Source organism: Sus scrofa, chromosome 14, assembly GCF_054392235.1.
Source record: "Sus scrofa isolate SSC_HxYL_T2T_F1_AM1 chromosome 14, Sscrofa_HxYL_maternal_Yorkshire_Landrace_v2.0, whole genome shotgun sequence".
NCBI lineage: Eukaryota > Metazoa > Chordata > Mammalia > Artiodactyla > Suidae > Sus > Sus scrofa.
In genome coordinates this window covers 10,490,789-10,506,536 of record NC_139396.1, presented here as the reverse complement: position 1 = coordinate 10,506,536, position 15,748 = coordinate 10,490,789, and positions in this window count along the sequence as shown.

Genomic DNA, 15,748 nt, shown 5'->3' with positions numbered 1-15,748 from the left:
CCCACCAACAGTGCAGGAGGGTTCCGTTTTCTCCACACCCGCTCCAGCATTTGTTATTTGTGGACTGATGAATGCTGGCCATTCTGATTGGTGTGATGTGGTATCTCATGGTAGTTTTGGTTTGCTTTTCTCTAATAATCAGTGATGAGTGGTGTTGATCATTTTTTCATGTGCTTGTTGGCCTTCTGTATATCTTCCTTGGAGATATTTTGAATAAATACACACACACTCACACACACACACACACACACACAGCCACACCATACCTTGGGCTGTCGGTGACTGCTGTATCATATGACAGGTGTACATTTATTTTCTGAGGAACTTCCACACCGTTTTCCTTAGCGGTTGTACCAATTTACATTCCCACCAACATGATAGGAGGGTTCTCTTTCCTTATTTGTAGACTTTTTGATGATGGCTATTCTGACTGGTGTGAGGTGAGACCTCATTGTAGTTTTTATGTGCATTTCTCCCGTAATTATTTACACTTAGCATCTTTTCATGTGCTTTTTGGAAATCACTCTGTCTTTGGAGGAATGTGTATTTAGGTCTTCTGCCCATTTTTCAATGGATTGTTTATTTTTTAACCTGAACTATATGAACCATTTTTATATTTTGGAGGTGAATTCCTTGTCATTTGCTTCATTTTCAAGTACTTTCTCTCATTGTGTGGGTTGTTTTTCATTTTTTTTATGGATTCCTTTGCTGTGTATAAGCTTTTGAGTTTATAGGTCCATTTTTTTTCCTTTTAGGGCATGGTGGCATATGTAAGTTCCCAGGCTAGGGGTGGAATTGGAGCTGCAACTGCAAGCCTACAGCACAGAAACAGCAAAGTGGGATCCGAGCCTCATCTGTGACCTATACCACAGATGCTTAATTCACTAAGTGAGGCCAGAGATCAAACCTGTGTCCTCATGAATACTAGTCAGTTTCATAACAGGCTGTGCCAAAATGGCAATTCCCAATTTCTTTATTTTTGTTTTCTTTTTCATTATTCTAGAGGGGGCATCAAAAAGGGTTTGCTGCCATACTTATCGAAGAGTGATCTGCCTGTTTTCCTCCAAGAATTTTGATGTAAGTTTCTGGCCTTTCATTTTGGTCTTTAACCCATTTTGATTTTGTTTTTGTGCATGGTGTTATATTGCTTGTATTCTTGATAAAGAATGACCCACCAGGAAATGGAGTTTCAAGGTGCAGACCTTGCTATTTTAAATAGTCTGGATGGGGTAAGTATGAGAGAATATCCATTTGTTCTAGGCAAGAAAATTAGGGATCTAGGAGTTCCCACTGTGGCAGAGTGGAAGTCAACAAACCCCTAGTCTGGGAATTTCCATATGTCATGTGTGCAGCCTTAAGAAAGGGAAAGAAGAAAGAGAGAAAAGAAGAAAGAAAAGAAAAATTAGAGCTCTTTAATACAAGGTGATAAAGGTGTGATTGAACAGATACCTACTTATGTTAGGACATAAACTATCGGATAAAGAGAAATGTAGAAAAAGATCTAGAATTTTAATATAGCTTTGTAATATTTTCCTACTTTCTATGCTATCTTCAAAGTCCAGGATGACTTCAGACTTAGGGACCAATCTGCCTAACACATGGAAGAATGAAATATAGTTTTATCAAAAGAACATTCTCTAACTGAAGATTGCAGTCTGTATTTACTCAAGAGTAATGACTTGCAATAATAACAGCTAACATTATATGACACATCCTGCTTGCTGGACACTAATCAAAGCACTTTACCTTTATTAACATATGTTATTCTCACAGCATCCCTTGGAGATGGATGCCATTACTGCAACGCTCTTACTCCATTTAAAGTTCTGTAAACAGCGTTGCAGAGAAGTTAAGTAACTTTCCCTTAAGCCATAGTTAAATAAGCCAGGATTTGAAGCCTACCTGTCTGGCTGCAGTTTCCATGCTTTCCAAACTTAACCTAAACCACTTCATATAAGCCAAAGTGAAAAGGTTACAGAGTAGCTACAACCATATTTACAGGGCCTAGGACGAAGCTGCCCAGCCCTTCTTAAGCAAATAGCTGGTATTTTTCAGAATTTCCCCATGGCAATTGGCTCAAGGGAAGAAGGGAAAGATCATAGAGACCAGCTGATAGATGCACAGGGTTAACCAGCTTCAAAGGGTTTAGCAAAACGTTGATGATCTTCACATGTGGGATGTACCATAAGTACAAACTGGAATCCCGCACATGAGTTTAACTCAGGTCACATCTGGCCTGGATGGATGAGGATGCTGATGATTTTGGAGAGATGGCAGAGAGTGATGGCTTGAAGTGAGATCTTAATTCTCTGTTCAGGAATGGAAGCTGGGAAGCCTGGATGAAACAGGAATATTAGCCACTCGACCAGCTGGGGACTACCAACTGAATTGCCTTGATTCTCACCCCCTGTTGAAGGCAAGAATATTTAAAGCAAGCAAAGTCTGTGAAATCAGGTACAGAGTTTATTGTTAGAAACACAGTAGACTTAGCTATGTTGTCTGTTTGTCTAAGGCAGAGGCAAAGCAGTAGGATACACACAAAGGAGGAGTGAGAATGCAATCATCCCCATCATTGAGGAGTGTCCCAGAGAAGTGATTTAAAACACTTAGGGAAGTTCATCTGGGTCTTTGTTTCCCATTGGCCAAAATTCTTATTTCATTTTGCACACCTGATCGGACCCAGGTCCTCCCCAATATGCGTGCACATCTTTGGGTCAAGATGGATTCCTCACTGGCAGTAACATAGCCTAAGTTTTTATTGGCTGGTGACCCCTCCCTTTCTGACCCAGAGGAGTCTTTCTGTGCATGTGAAGTTGGTTCTCCTTCGCCCTAAGGATAGGAAGTGTGTGACCTCTTTATCTTTGACCCAAGCAGGGCTTAGGCCCTAAATGCCCATGATGTGTTCATTGCTTTAAGTGTCCAAAAAGGCCAATTCCACTTCTTTAACTTGTTCTTGCATTTTTATCTTCAGGTGTAAATAGGTGGCTGATAGGAAATGTTTATGCTCGATCCCATCTATCTCCTGACTCACGGAGAGGCTGATTTGGGAGGAAAGTGTCCTCCATACTCCCAGAGAGACACTGTGAATTCCCCTGTAAGGGATATTAGGCTTTATTATCTTCCCTCAGTAGAGCATTGGCATGAATCTACAAAGGCATAAGGCCATTGTCCTTAGTTACTATCCTCTTAGTTATTATTACCCAGGACTAAAGGATGACCTGGCCAGTGTCTGCACTTCATGGACAGTTACTGCTGAAGCACACCAGAGATTAGGAATACTCCATACAACATACCCATGGAGTCATCCTTGCTTGTGTGCTAAAAGGTGATCCATTTCTAGAATTGCATGTGTTTCTTAGGACTCTTCTCGTACCCAGTGCATTAGAGCAAGATCACCAGAAGCGAATCTTAGATGGGGACACTTGGGAAAATCCTTGAAAATGTGCTCATGAACTGGGGACTGAGGAAAATAGGATAAGGCAGGGGAAGAAAGAGAACCTTATCCTGGTCCTCAAGGGACCTCTCTCTGGAACATGAAGAACACAGAGTTGGTCCCCCTGGAGATGAAAGGGCTCAATTTGACCCTACCCCCTGCCAGATACCAGTTTCTGCTGATAGCATAGGCTTGTGACTTCTCGAATAAGGAAGTCTGTGCCTGGGTGTGGGTAATGCCCTGTGAAGGAAGCAGCTGTGAACCCTTAGAAACAACACTCAGCCACCAGGAAAGAGGCACCCCAGTGAAGGAAACCAGGTGCTGCCAAGAGCCTCTGCCACAGACCTTTAAAGGGAAGGACAAAAACCATGGAGCTTGGAGTTCCCTCAGGCTCTGCAGGTTAAGGATCTGGTATTTTCACTGTTGTGGCCCTGGTTCCAGCTGTGACCCTGGTTACATCTGTTCAGGTTCAATCCCTAGCCTAGGAAATTCTGCATGCCATAAGAATGGAAAAAAAAAAGTGAAAGCAAGAAAGAAGAAAAAAAGTAAATTCCCATTGTGGTTAAGCTATCAGGAGCCAGACAGGTATCTATGAGGAGGTGGGTTCCACCCCTGGCCTCCCTCAGTAGGTAAAGGACCAGGCATTTCCATGAGCTATGGTGTAGGTCACAAAGTCAGCTTGGATCTGGCATTGCTGTGGCTGTGCTGTAGACCAGCAGCTGTACTTCTGATTCGACTCATAGCCTGAGAACTTCCATATGCAACAGGTCTGGCACTAAAAATAAAAATAAAGTAAAACAATGGAGCTCAAAAAACTTAGAGGAAGGGCTAAGGGCAGGACTAGAAGGAGCAAGCACTGTCTCAAAGTTAGCTTAAGCCCCCCATTCTCAATCCCCACTGTGGGCCTGGGCCTCTCATGCAAAGGAATGGTTCAGCCCCTGTAGCCATTGGAGTAAGAGATTCATGGTCTAAAAGCGTAAATGAATACCCAATTCTTTCTCCAAAGCCTGCTATCCCCTCTTGTGGGAAACCCATGGGCCTCCTATATACTGGAGCTACATGTCCCTCTGTACCACCTCTTCTCCTCAGACCATTTCTTCAGAGGAGCCATGGAGGTAGGTGGTAAGGCAGGGTAGGTGCCATTCCTAACCCCCAGCCTCCCAAGAAGGAATAAAATGTGGCTTGGTGAGGAACCCAGAAACTTCCTACATAGACTGACCAGATAGACTGTTTATCATGCCCTTGGCTGGGCACAGCCATAAACCAGGCATTACAGTGCCTCTAAAGGATTCTGCATATTTAACAGAAGAGTGTTGTTTCCTTTCATTCTACCATTTTAACAAAGAAGTTGACAGGGTTTTTGTTCCTTTGCTTGATTCCATATGGAAGACAATTATCACCACTTGCTTAGAAGAAAGAGATGTCACTTTCTCTTTGTATTGGCCCCAAAACACACCACACCACACATGCACAAGTATATACTAGCAAAGGGGTTCAAGTGCAGGTATACATGCATATAAGCGCACACACACACACACATCCCTTCCCTTTTAGCTCTGGCTCTGGGAGACATGACTAAAGCCAAGAGGCTTCATTGGAAACAGGGTGCCCCAGTCTCCATCTCCAGGTATTCCCAAGCTGCCCCCACCAAAGCTGGCCAAGGTCCACTCAAATTCTCCACAACTCCAGTTGAGGTACTAGAACCAGTGTTTCATCTGTTCTTCTGAAATCCATCCAGTCAAGATTTTCTAATTTCCCCAAACTACAAACTCTGCTTTTATTCCATGCAAATCCCCCTGTACCACCAAAGCCTTCAGGCCTGTGGAGATTGATCGTGCATGATCATTCAGGGCCCAAGGCAAAAGAAAGTGGCCAGTCCCAGACTGAGCACTGGGGCACTGGCTGAGGAGGCATGGCCTGAGCTGGATATAGGAGTGGGTATCCAGCTCCTTAGCCTTTGACTAGATGACTGGGGAGGGTTTGCCTGAGGTCCTGGGTCTGGGTGGCTGGCACAGGGGCAAGACTCACAGGATGAGGCCAGTGATTGCAGGGCTGGCAGTGGGGGAAGATGTCCTTCACTTGTGTTGTGGGAACATGAGTGTGCAGCTTCTGGCTCTCATTTAGCTGTTGGAAGACTGAGGAAGTGTTGAGAATGAAGGCCATTTTAAGACATATCTCCCTTCACACAGGGCCAGCAGTCAGAACAAAAACACACTGATTCTTTTCATGTCTCCCAAGACAGCAAATACCATGGTGTTCTCCACAGTTGAGGGAATGAGTTATAGCAGTCTAAAAAAGGTGCTGAGAGGTGCGTGTTGGAAATGACCTGGAAGGTTTTTCCTCCATCCTTAACAAGTATTTCCTAGAGGATTACATCCTCAGTTCTCGATCGTGGCGTGTGGACTAGGTAGAGAAACTCAGAGACAGAGTCTAGGCCAGCAATCCCTTTAAGGATTTTGGTTCGTGGTGACCCCAGTCAATCTGAGATCCTCTCTTTTCTTTTCTTCCCTTTACAAATTATTGTAAATGGGAGAATTTCCAGGAGTCACATTGTGGCACAGCAGAAATGAAGCTGACTACTATCCATGAAGTTGTAAGTTCCATATATGGCCTTGCTCAGTGGGTCAGGAACTAATGATGCCATGAGCTACTGTGTACGTCTCAGATGTGGTTTGGATCCTGCATGGCTGTGGCTGTGGTATATGCCAGCCTCTGTAGCTCCAGCTCAACCCCCAGCCTGGGAGCTTCTATATGCCACAGGTGCAACCCTAAAATATAAAAAAAAAAAAAAAGAAAAAGAAATAATATTTCCACCCAAAAAAAGCTCTTAAAGATATCAAATTTGCAGGCCTTGTTCCATTACACTGCTTTTTTTCACCCTAAGATGAGGAAAAGTACTGTGAACTATAAGTGCAATATACCAGACCTTGGCAGACGTACCTGACTCACCAAACATGAGATGTGTTTAATAAACACTCTACAAAAGTGGTCAGCAAAGTCCAATTAACCACGGGTTTTGTGAGTGGAGGTCTGTTGGACCACAGCCACACTTGATCTTTCTGTACTGTTTATGGCAGTTTTCACATACAACAGCCAAGGTGAGTGCTTGCGACACTGACAATAAAGACTACAACACCTAATATGTTTACAATCTGGTCCTTTACAGAAAATTACTCCTCCCATCTGGGGAAAGACCCTAGCTACCAATACTAACAAGAAGAGCTTCCAGGAAACCCCTTCCTCCATTACCTCCTCGGCAAGCCATCCAGTAAACTTAGTTTGTGTCCTCCCTCCTCCCTTCCTCAGTGATTTCCTCTCTCTATATATATGTGTGTAGGTGTTGCTAGATCTAGAGGCTCCTGGGAAATGGCTCTGATAGTCATCCACAAGTGCTGGCCCTGCTGGACTTCCACTGGGACTGTGCACATCCTTTCAGTCTTGGTGTACAGATCTGGCCATCATGGGTCCCACCATGGCTGGTCTCTCAGCATTGAATGTGCTCTAGTTCAGCTCACTGAACTCTCAGGGAATTTCCTTGTTAAGCATGGCTGCCCACGTGTTCAGAACTCATGGTGGGTGTGTGCATTTCTGACCAGCAGGTTCCATACTTAGTTGTGATGCTAAGGTTCTGACAGCTGATCTTTCAGCATTTCACTCTTACCTCCTTGTATGTGATGTGATGGGAAGAGAAGAGCACCCACTGCCTTCCTCTTGGCTTGTTTTTATTCCCAGCTGGGTTACCAAAATCTAAGGTTAGCAAGAAACTACACATCATTGCAGACGCCCTGTTCAGTGTCTTCTGTATTAAATATGGTGATGGGTTTAAATACAGCTAACACTGCCCTTCTGGGAGCCAAAGCTTCTAATCAGACTGTTCACTCCTCATCATTTTTGTCCTTACTTCACAGTGTGGCAAAGTAGCTAAAAGTGATTAAAAATGACAATATCCACTTTGGGAAACCCTAAACCTTAACACGGTTTTCCACATCCAGAAATTCCTCAATAAAAAGAGACCTAAAAATAGTTTTCAGTTAATCATACCATTTTCCAGAATGTAGGAAAAAATCAATGTATAAACTCTGTTAAATAATCTAAAGCTGTTCTTGTACCAGTTGATATTTTCAAACCAATACGTACTTCAATAATTATACATAATCTCAAATGTTCCAAACAAAAAGCAAAAAATATCCATGCCAATTGGCTCCTTAAAGACACATCTCCTTCTCTAGCTGCAATTGTAATTGTGAGGAACTGTATAGCAGTGAGTTAAATGAATGACCACAGCACTAGGTTACAATAAAATCAAGAATGCTGTGCATTCACTGCTGTAAAACAATTAAAAAATTTTAAGACTTGGTGTATAAAGGGAAACATTTTTAGTACTAGACAAATTTCATAATATATCTTCATAATTATATCATAGTGTAAAATATACTGAGCATAATATACGTTATAATAGATTCTGACCTATTTTACCATGAAAAGCCTAATTAACCGAAATATATCAAATTTCCAACATATATTTTTTTTGCTCAGATAAAACAACAGCAAATTTAAGATAAAATGCAAATATGCATTATAACTGATCAGAAAATCAGTGGTTCAGTGATTTGCAGTGAGGGGTACAAATCATATGACCTTATACAGCTTCTCTATAAACAGTGTATATGAATTCTAAAAGTGTGGCCTTAAAGATTTTAACATCAAAATTGATGTGTTGTTCTTTAAAAACTTTTTGAATTTGGAGATCCCTCTGTGGCACAATGGCTTTGGGATCTGGCATTGCCTCAGCAGGCATAGGTTTCCTGGGAACTTCTGTAAGCTGTGGGAGTAGCAAACATGTTTTATTTTTTTAAATTTAATATGAAAGGTTTTAATTGAAACCTTGACAAATCCCTAATAATTGTATTTTAGCTAACGTTTCTTACGGAAATCAGAATTTTTAAATTTAGTAAACAAATATATGTAGTTGCCATGCAATCATTTTACTTCTATTCTTTCCTACAAATATCAGGGGTCAGCAAAAATGTTCTGTAAAATATTTTAGGCTTTAAAGACGATACCTTACCTGTCGCAAATAATCAACTCTGCTGTTGCAGCATGAAAGCAGGCACAGGCAACACCCAAACAAGTGTGACCATGTTACAGTAAAACTGTATTTACCAAAACAGATAGTGGGCCAGACTAGACCCACAGGCTGGCCTGTGCCAACCCCTATGTGCATAATCTTTTGTCTTTTTTTTTTTCTTGTCGTTTTGCCATTTCTTGGGCTGCTCTCATGGCATACGGAGTTTCCCAGGCTAGGGGTCCAATGAGAGCTATAGTCACCGGCCTACACCAGAGCCACAGCAACGTGGGATCCGAACCACATCTGTGACCTACACCATAGCTCAAGGCATTGCTGGATCCTTAACCCACTGAGCAAGGCCAGGGATCAAACCCACAACCTCATGGTTCCTAGGTGATTTCACTAACCACTGCGACACAACGGGAACTCCCATAATCTTTGTTCTTTAAAAGCTTAAATTCTGGAGTCCTACATTCTCAATGCAGAATTTACATTTTCTTAATAAGTTTAAATTTATTTATGATTGAAAATTAAAGTTTTACATATCTTACATCATTTATGCATGATTATAAATGCCTACATACACACATACACAGGAATGCTGATAGAAGAAAAAAGAGGTGGCATATGAAAAAAGGAAGGGCATGAATACTGTGACTTTGTGTATACTAGCTGTTCCCCATATGAAGAAATTAATACTGTTGGCTTTTGTACACTCAAGGAAAATAAGCTTAATTGTGGCTCACAGGAATACTTTCAATTTCCAAGAGTTGTTTTGGACTTTGATTCTGCCTGTAACCATATGCCTCAGAATTTGTGTTAGGTTTTCTAGCAGTATACTTTGCATTGGCTATGTTCCCAAGTTAAGAAGTACAGTTTCAGCAAGGCACAACTCTTGGCTCAGTTTTGCAGGATGAAGTCAGGAGTGACACAATGTCAAGATGATGAAAAACACCAAATTGGCTGAGGTTTATTGGAGCATCCTTACATCAACCACATCTTCAAGAAATGCAACTGAGATTTGTCCTTGTGGAAATGGTAAGTAAGCCCACCACCTGTTGTGGCGGGGAGATCAGTGGTCCAAACACTCTGGCACCCAGCTATTCAGTTACAAAGGATGTCCATGTGTCTTGGGGATTCCTCCAGGTGATGACCTCTCTGTCTGCTTCCAGCTAGCTGAGGTCTGTGTGCTCTTATCATAGCTTCAAACCCTCATTATATTCCAAAAGCCATACAGCTCTGATTCCAGTCTGTAACCCATGGATTGTGGAGACAGCTGATGTATGGAGAGAGCACTTAACTTGCTATCATCTAGCTGCACCCTTGTAATTTCCCTCAAGGGTAGGGATAATTCGCACAAAACTTGCAACTACTACCACCTAATTCTTTTCATGATGTTTTTCCCAAATCGAAGAACATGGGACTGAAAGAAAGGAAAAGAGGAGGGAGGGAGAGAGAGACCAAACTTATTAAGACCCTAGAATGTCAGTGCATCTCTATGCAGAGGGAGATAAAGCAGTGAGTGTTTCTGAAAGGGAAAGGAAAGAAAAAAGAGGGGGAAGGGCAGAAATATGAAGTGTATTGGTCAGGGTTCTCCAGAGAAGTTTCAACCAATAGAAATGTGTATAGGGATAGATATTGGTTCATTTTAAGGAACTGACTCATGAGATTTTGGAGGCACAGTTAACCCAAAATCTGATGGGGAGTCCAGCAGGCCTGCAGACTCAGGAGAGAATTTTGATGAGTCCAAAGGCTGTCTGCTGGCAAAATTCCTTTTTGCTCAGGGAAGATCATTCTTTGTTCTTTTACAGCCTTCAGCTGCTTTGATGAAACCCACCCATATCATAGAGGGTAATCTTTTTTACTTAAAGTGCCCAAGGATTTAAATGTTAATCTCATCCAAAACATACCTTCACAGAAACATCCAGGACATCTGATCATGTATCTGGGCACTGAGCCCAGCCACATTGACACCTAAATTAACCATCATATAAAGAGAACTCGTGGTGAGGAGAAAGGCATGTGCACAGAGAGAGATGAAGTATGTTTTTCTTCGTTTCTGGTTACTCTGTTCCATCATGTTGTAGCAGGAATACTTGAGTTCCAACTAACTCAAATACTGTAAAATTTACACAATGAAAATTTCCTGAAATATGTCATAAACTTTCTTTTCTAACCCTAAAGGGTTGGAAGATATGCAAGATCAAAGCAGGAGTCTCTATCTAGTTTTCGTACTTAAAATGTACCTTTCCTCTTTGAGAAATTTAAACTGAATTTTGAGATAGTTATACATCCACATACAATTGTAAGAAATTATAGCGCTCCTGTGTACCCTTCATGGTTTTCACCAGTGGCAACATCTTGCAAAATTATAGTACAAGAGTTTAACAAAATTATTCACGTTGATACAGTCCATCGATTATATTCAGGTTCCCAAGTTTCTCATATATGAATTTTGTGTGTGTATATGTCTGTGTGTGTCTGTGCATGTATTTACCTCATGCAATTTTATCATATGGATTCACCGCCAAAGTAAAGGCACAAAACAAGAGTTTCATTTCCATAAGGATCCCTCATGTTGCCCTTTTAGTCACACCCACTTTTCTTCTGTCCCCTTAACTTCATCTTTAATCAAAGGTAACCCTGACTATTTTCTTCCTAATTTTATCGGCTCGAGAGTATTATATAAGTGGAATCATACAGGATGTAACCTCTCGGGATGGGCTTTTTCATTCAGTGTAACTTGCATGGTAATTTACCTAAGTTGTTATTTTTATCAGCAGGGAACTCTTTTTCATTGCTGAGTTCCTAATATTGAATCAACATTGCATATGAAGAATTACTTCTACTTGGTCATAAGGTATCATTCTATATATGCATGATGGATTTAAAATGCTAAATGTTTTGAGAGAGCTTGTGTGTATCTTCATGAGAGATACTCATCTATACCTTTACAATTTTGTACTTTCTTTGTCTGCTTTTGGTATCAAATTAGTATTGGCCTCATAAAAGATTAGGAAAAGTTTCCTCTTCTAATTTCTGGAAGCGATGATGGACAGTTCTACTTCCAATGTTTTGTAGAATACTTCAGGGGAATCATCTGGACCAGGACATTTCTTTTTCAGAAAAATTTAAATTATGAATTTAGTTTCCTTAATGATTATGTAACTTTTCAGATTATCTATTTTATCAGGTATGTTGGTATCTGATTTTTGAGGGGTTGTTCCATTTTCTCTAGGACACAATTCATGAGAACAGTAAAACTGTTCATAGTAATCTCTCACTGGCATTTTAGTGACTACAGGATCTATCATGAGAGCCCATTTCCCGCCTGATATTGATGATTTGTATCATGTCTATTAGTTTTGTCATAATTACAACAGGTTAATGAATTGTATTTTACCATTTGAAGAAATTTGAAGAAATTTTTTCCATATTTGTAGTTTTTCTGTGTGAATTACATTGATTTCTGCTTTTATCTCTATTATTTCTATCCATCTCCTTTGAGTTGATTTTGCTCTTTCAATTTTCTTGAAGTACAAATTTAAACTACAGATTTGAAACATTTCTTAATCGCATAATGTGAGCATTTAGTGCTATAAATATTTCCCTCATCTTGGCTTCAGCAGGGTTCTACAAGTTTGATATGTTGCACTGTTTTCACTTAGTGCTATGTATTTTTTTGTTATTATCTTTGTAATGACTTCCTGCTTGACCCATCTTTTATGACTATGTGGTTAACTTTCAACGTTTTTAGAGGTTCTCCTGTTGTGTGTTATTTAAAGTGTAGTTTGATTCCATTGTGGTTGAAGAATGTATTCTTCATGATTTCATTTCTCTTGAATTGGTTGAAGTGTGTTTTATTGCTCAGGATAAGGCAGAAGATTCATGAGTACATTAAACAAAACATGTAGAAGTTCCTTCATGGCTCAGGAGGTGAGAGGATCTGGCATTGTCACTGTTAGGGTGTGTAGACATTCTATAATCATGCATAAATTATGTAAGCTATTTAAAGTTTACTTTTCAATCATAAATAAATTCCAACATAGGATATAAAGATAATGTAAATGCTACATTGATAATGTAAGATGCCAGAACTTAAGTTTTAAAAGACCAAGGATTGTGCATGTAGGGGGGAGTGTATACCAGCCTTTGTGTCCAGTCTGGCCAACAGCCTGTTTAGGTAAATACAGATTTGTTTTAACATGGTCACACTTAAAAATAAGTGTTGCCTGTGGCTGCTTTCATCCTACAACAGCAGAGTTGACAATTTAAAACAGATGAAGTATAGTCTTTAAAGCCTGAAAATATTTACATTGTGATCCTTTACAAGACATTTTCGCTGACCCCCGATATTTGCAGAAAAGAATAGAAGTAAAGTTACTGCATTGCAAATACGTACATTTGTTTACTAAAGCTAAAACTTGATTTCCACAAGAAACATTAGATAAAATATATTCAGGTTTCACAAAGAATTGATCAAAGACCTTATGTATTAAATTAAAACCATTTTTTTTCCCTCACTGACACTGTGGCATATGAAAGTTCCCAGGAAAAACCCTAGATCCTCAACCCTCTTCACTAAAATCAGAAAATTATCACTGGTTATATAAGGTCTTAGGACTTCTTTATCAAAAGCTACCTGGGGGTGGAAGCCAGTGGGCTGATGAGGTTGGGAACACTGAGCTCAACATGATCTAAGTCTCCCCAAATGCATTAATGGGCCATGAAATCTGAGTCACCCATTCCCCCGATTGTTTTGTCCTCACTGGGCTGAAGAGGCAGCTGCCTCCACCATTTTGAACATTGCAACAACACAACTAAGACGATAGGATGCTCCCCCACCCACAAGGCACTGAAGCAGAAAGTCCTATTCTTACAGCCAATCCTTTTCCTCTCTGACCAGGAAAACCACACAGGACACCCTGGAGGAGTGGAGGATAACCCCAGGCTGACATCCGGCCACTTCAGAGAGGCAGAGAGAAACTCTCTAGAGGTAAGGGCTGCCTCCAGCCTCCATTCTCACGACTGGTGAGTGTCCAGAGGGCTGAACGGCACAAAAGCAGCTCTCCATCCCCAGAGTGTTCCGGGATGCAGAGCATGGAACCGATGCCCCAGAAGCCCCCTAGCCCAGCAGGCTGGAGAGACAGGGATGATGAGGCTGTCCCTGGGGCTAGTGAGAGCTGTGTACTCCCAGGAGCAGCCTGGGCATCCTTGTCTCTGTGGAGGAAAGACTTAGTCATTCACCTGTGGTTAGAGTCTGCCTGGAATCTCACACATGCTTCGTTCCTCTCAGATCCCATCTCTGTCTTCTGAGGACCCGTGTCTGAGGACACAGGCACATGCAAGATGACAGTGGACCAAGTGCATTTCACAACAGAATGATTTTATCCATCCCCCATGGCAAAGGAGCTACTGTGCCCACCCACACACACCCAGACCCAAGTCCCCACCACCTAACCCCACCCACCCACACCCCCTCCTGGCTCTGGTCATTCTGTCCTTCCTCCCCACCCCTTTGGCAGCCAGGATGGTTGCTGGGACCTGGAGGAGCCCAAGGCTTCCATGGGGACTGCCCAGTTGGACTGGCCCTGGAGGGCTGGCCCACCGTTGCTTACTGGCTGCAGTGCCACTTCCTCCTTGGGTCACACCTGCTCCTTTTGGGCTGGGAAGGGTCAACCAGCCCCAGAGCCAGGGTGTGCCTCCCAGAACCTCGCAGGTCAGCCCTAGGCCTGGCCAGGTCCTCAGCAGCAGACAGGCCTCCACACCGAGCCTGCTTTCTAGACTTGGCAGCTTCCAGGGGGCCTGAGCTGAGGCCAATTCTCTGGGGAAAGGGGGCCTGGGAAGCTTGCTGGGCCCTCTGCCCTGCAGTGCACACAAGACCTGAGGCAGGGACAGGGCTCTGTGGCAGCCCCCAGGGCAGCAGGCTGTGGTGAAGGCCCAAGAGGAAGGCCAGGCTGGGGAGCTCCTCCTCATCCTCACTGAACCCGTGACGCAGCCCTGGGGCTCCACTAAGAGGAGAGGCCTCCCTGAGAACCATGCTGGCCCTGGGTCCTGATGGAGGGCCCGAGCGTGTTGTGCCCTGGCGAGGAAATGGCTGTGCAGTTCCAGCCTGAGGGGGTTGCTGAAGTCCTGGAGAGGGCACAGAGCCTTTGTGCCTGAACAGGCGCCTGTCTGTTTGGTGGTGCCTTAGATGGCCATGGAAATCCATCTGGGGTGTACAGGTTTCATCTCTGACCACGGGCTGTGGGCCTTGCTTGTTCCTCTGGGCATCTTGTCGGGCCACAGTCTTTGAAGGTCTTGAGTCCAGGTGGGGTGCCCTGTGATTGGGAGTGTCTGGCACCCTGTCATCCCCCTCTGAGGCCAGGATTTGTTTCTGCACTAGCTGGTGGGAGAGGGGTGGACAGTGACAGCTCTGCACCCTCCAGGGAGAGTCGGGGCTTATGGGCAGGGGGAGGTGAGATGGGACTCACATCCACAGACAAAGCCTGTGGCCCTCCTGCCTTCCTCCTGGACCTAATCCCCAGCAGGGTCTTTGCCCTGTTCCCAGCTCCCCTCCTCCCCTTCCATTCCTCCTGCCCTGCACCCACCTGGGCAGCCTCCCGGGTGCAGGGCCTCTCCGTCCGTGGAGGGAGGGCCAGAGCCTTCAGGGCCTCCTGCTCTAGGGCCCTCCTCGGCCCTGGCTGACCTGGGTCCTTTCCTCCTGGATTTCCAGGGTCATCTGGGTTGCCCCCCTGCCCCCAGTCTCGCTAGTGTCAGTCCCTCCCCTGGCCACCTCTTCAGGGGAGAGTCCGTCCCCCTGCTCCAGCTCCTCAGCCAGGCCCGAGAGATCCAGCTCTGGTTCTGGGGAAAGCAACTCTGCCAGGAATTGGGGGTGAATGACCGCCTCCACCTGGAATGGAAGGAGAGGCTGTGAGCAGCCTTGGCAGGAGTGTCCTGGGAGGCAGGAAGGCCTGGGGGGAACGTGACTAGCAGAGGCCAATCCAGAGTCCCCCTCACAAAGGGGGAGCTTTCAAACTCCCGTAGGTATTGTCTACTCTCACATAAACACACACACACACTCACAAGCAGGTGCACATGCAGACACATGGGCTCCAAAGCACAAACACATAGGCACCGACACAGACACACAAAGGCCTACAAAGAGAGAGAGAGACACCAACATGTCCAACTTACACATCCACATATACACATCCTATGCACCAAAGTACACTCAGACACACAGGAAGACACACAGATGTCAGGGT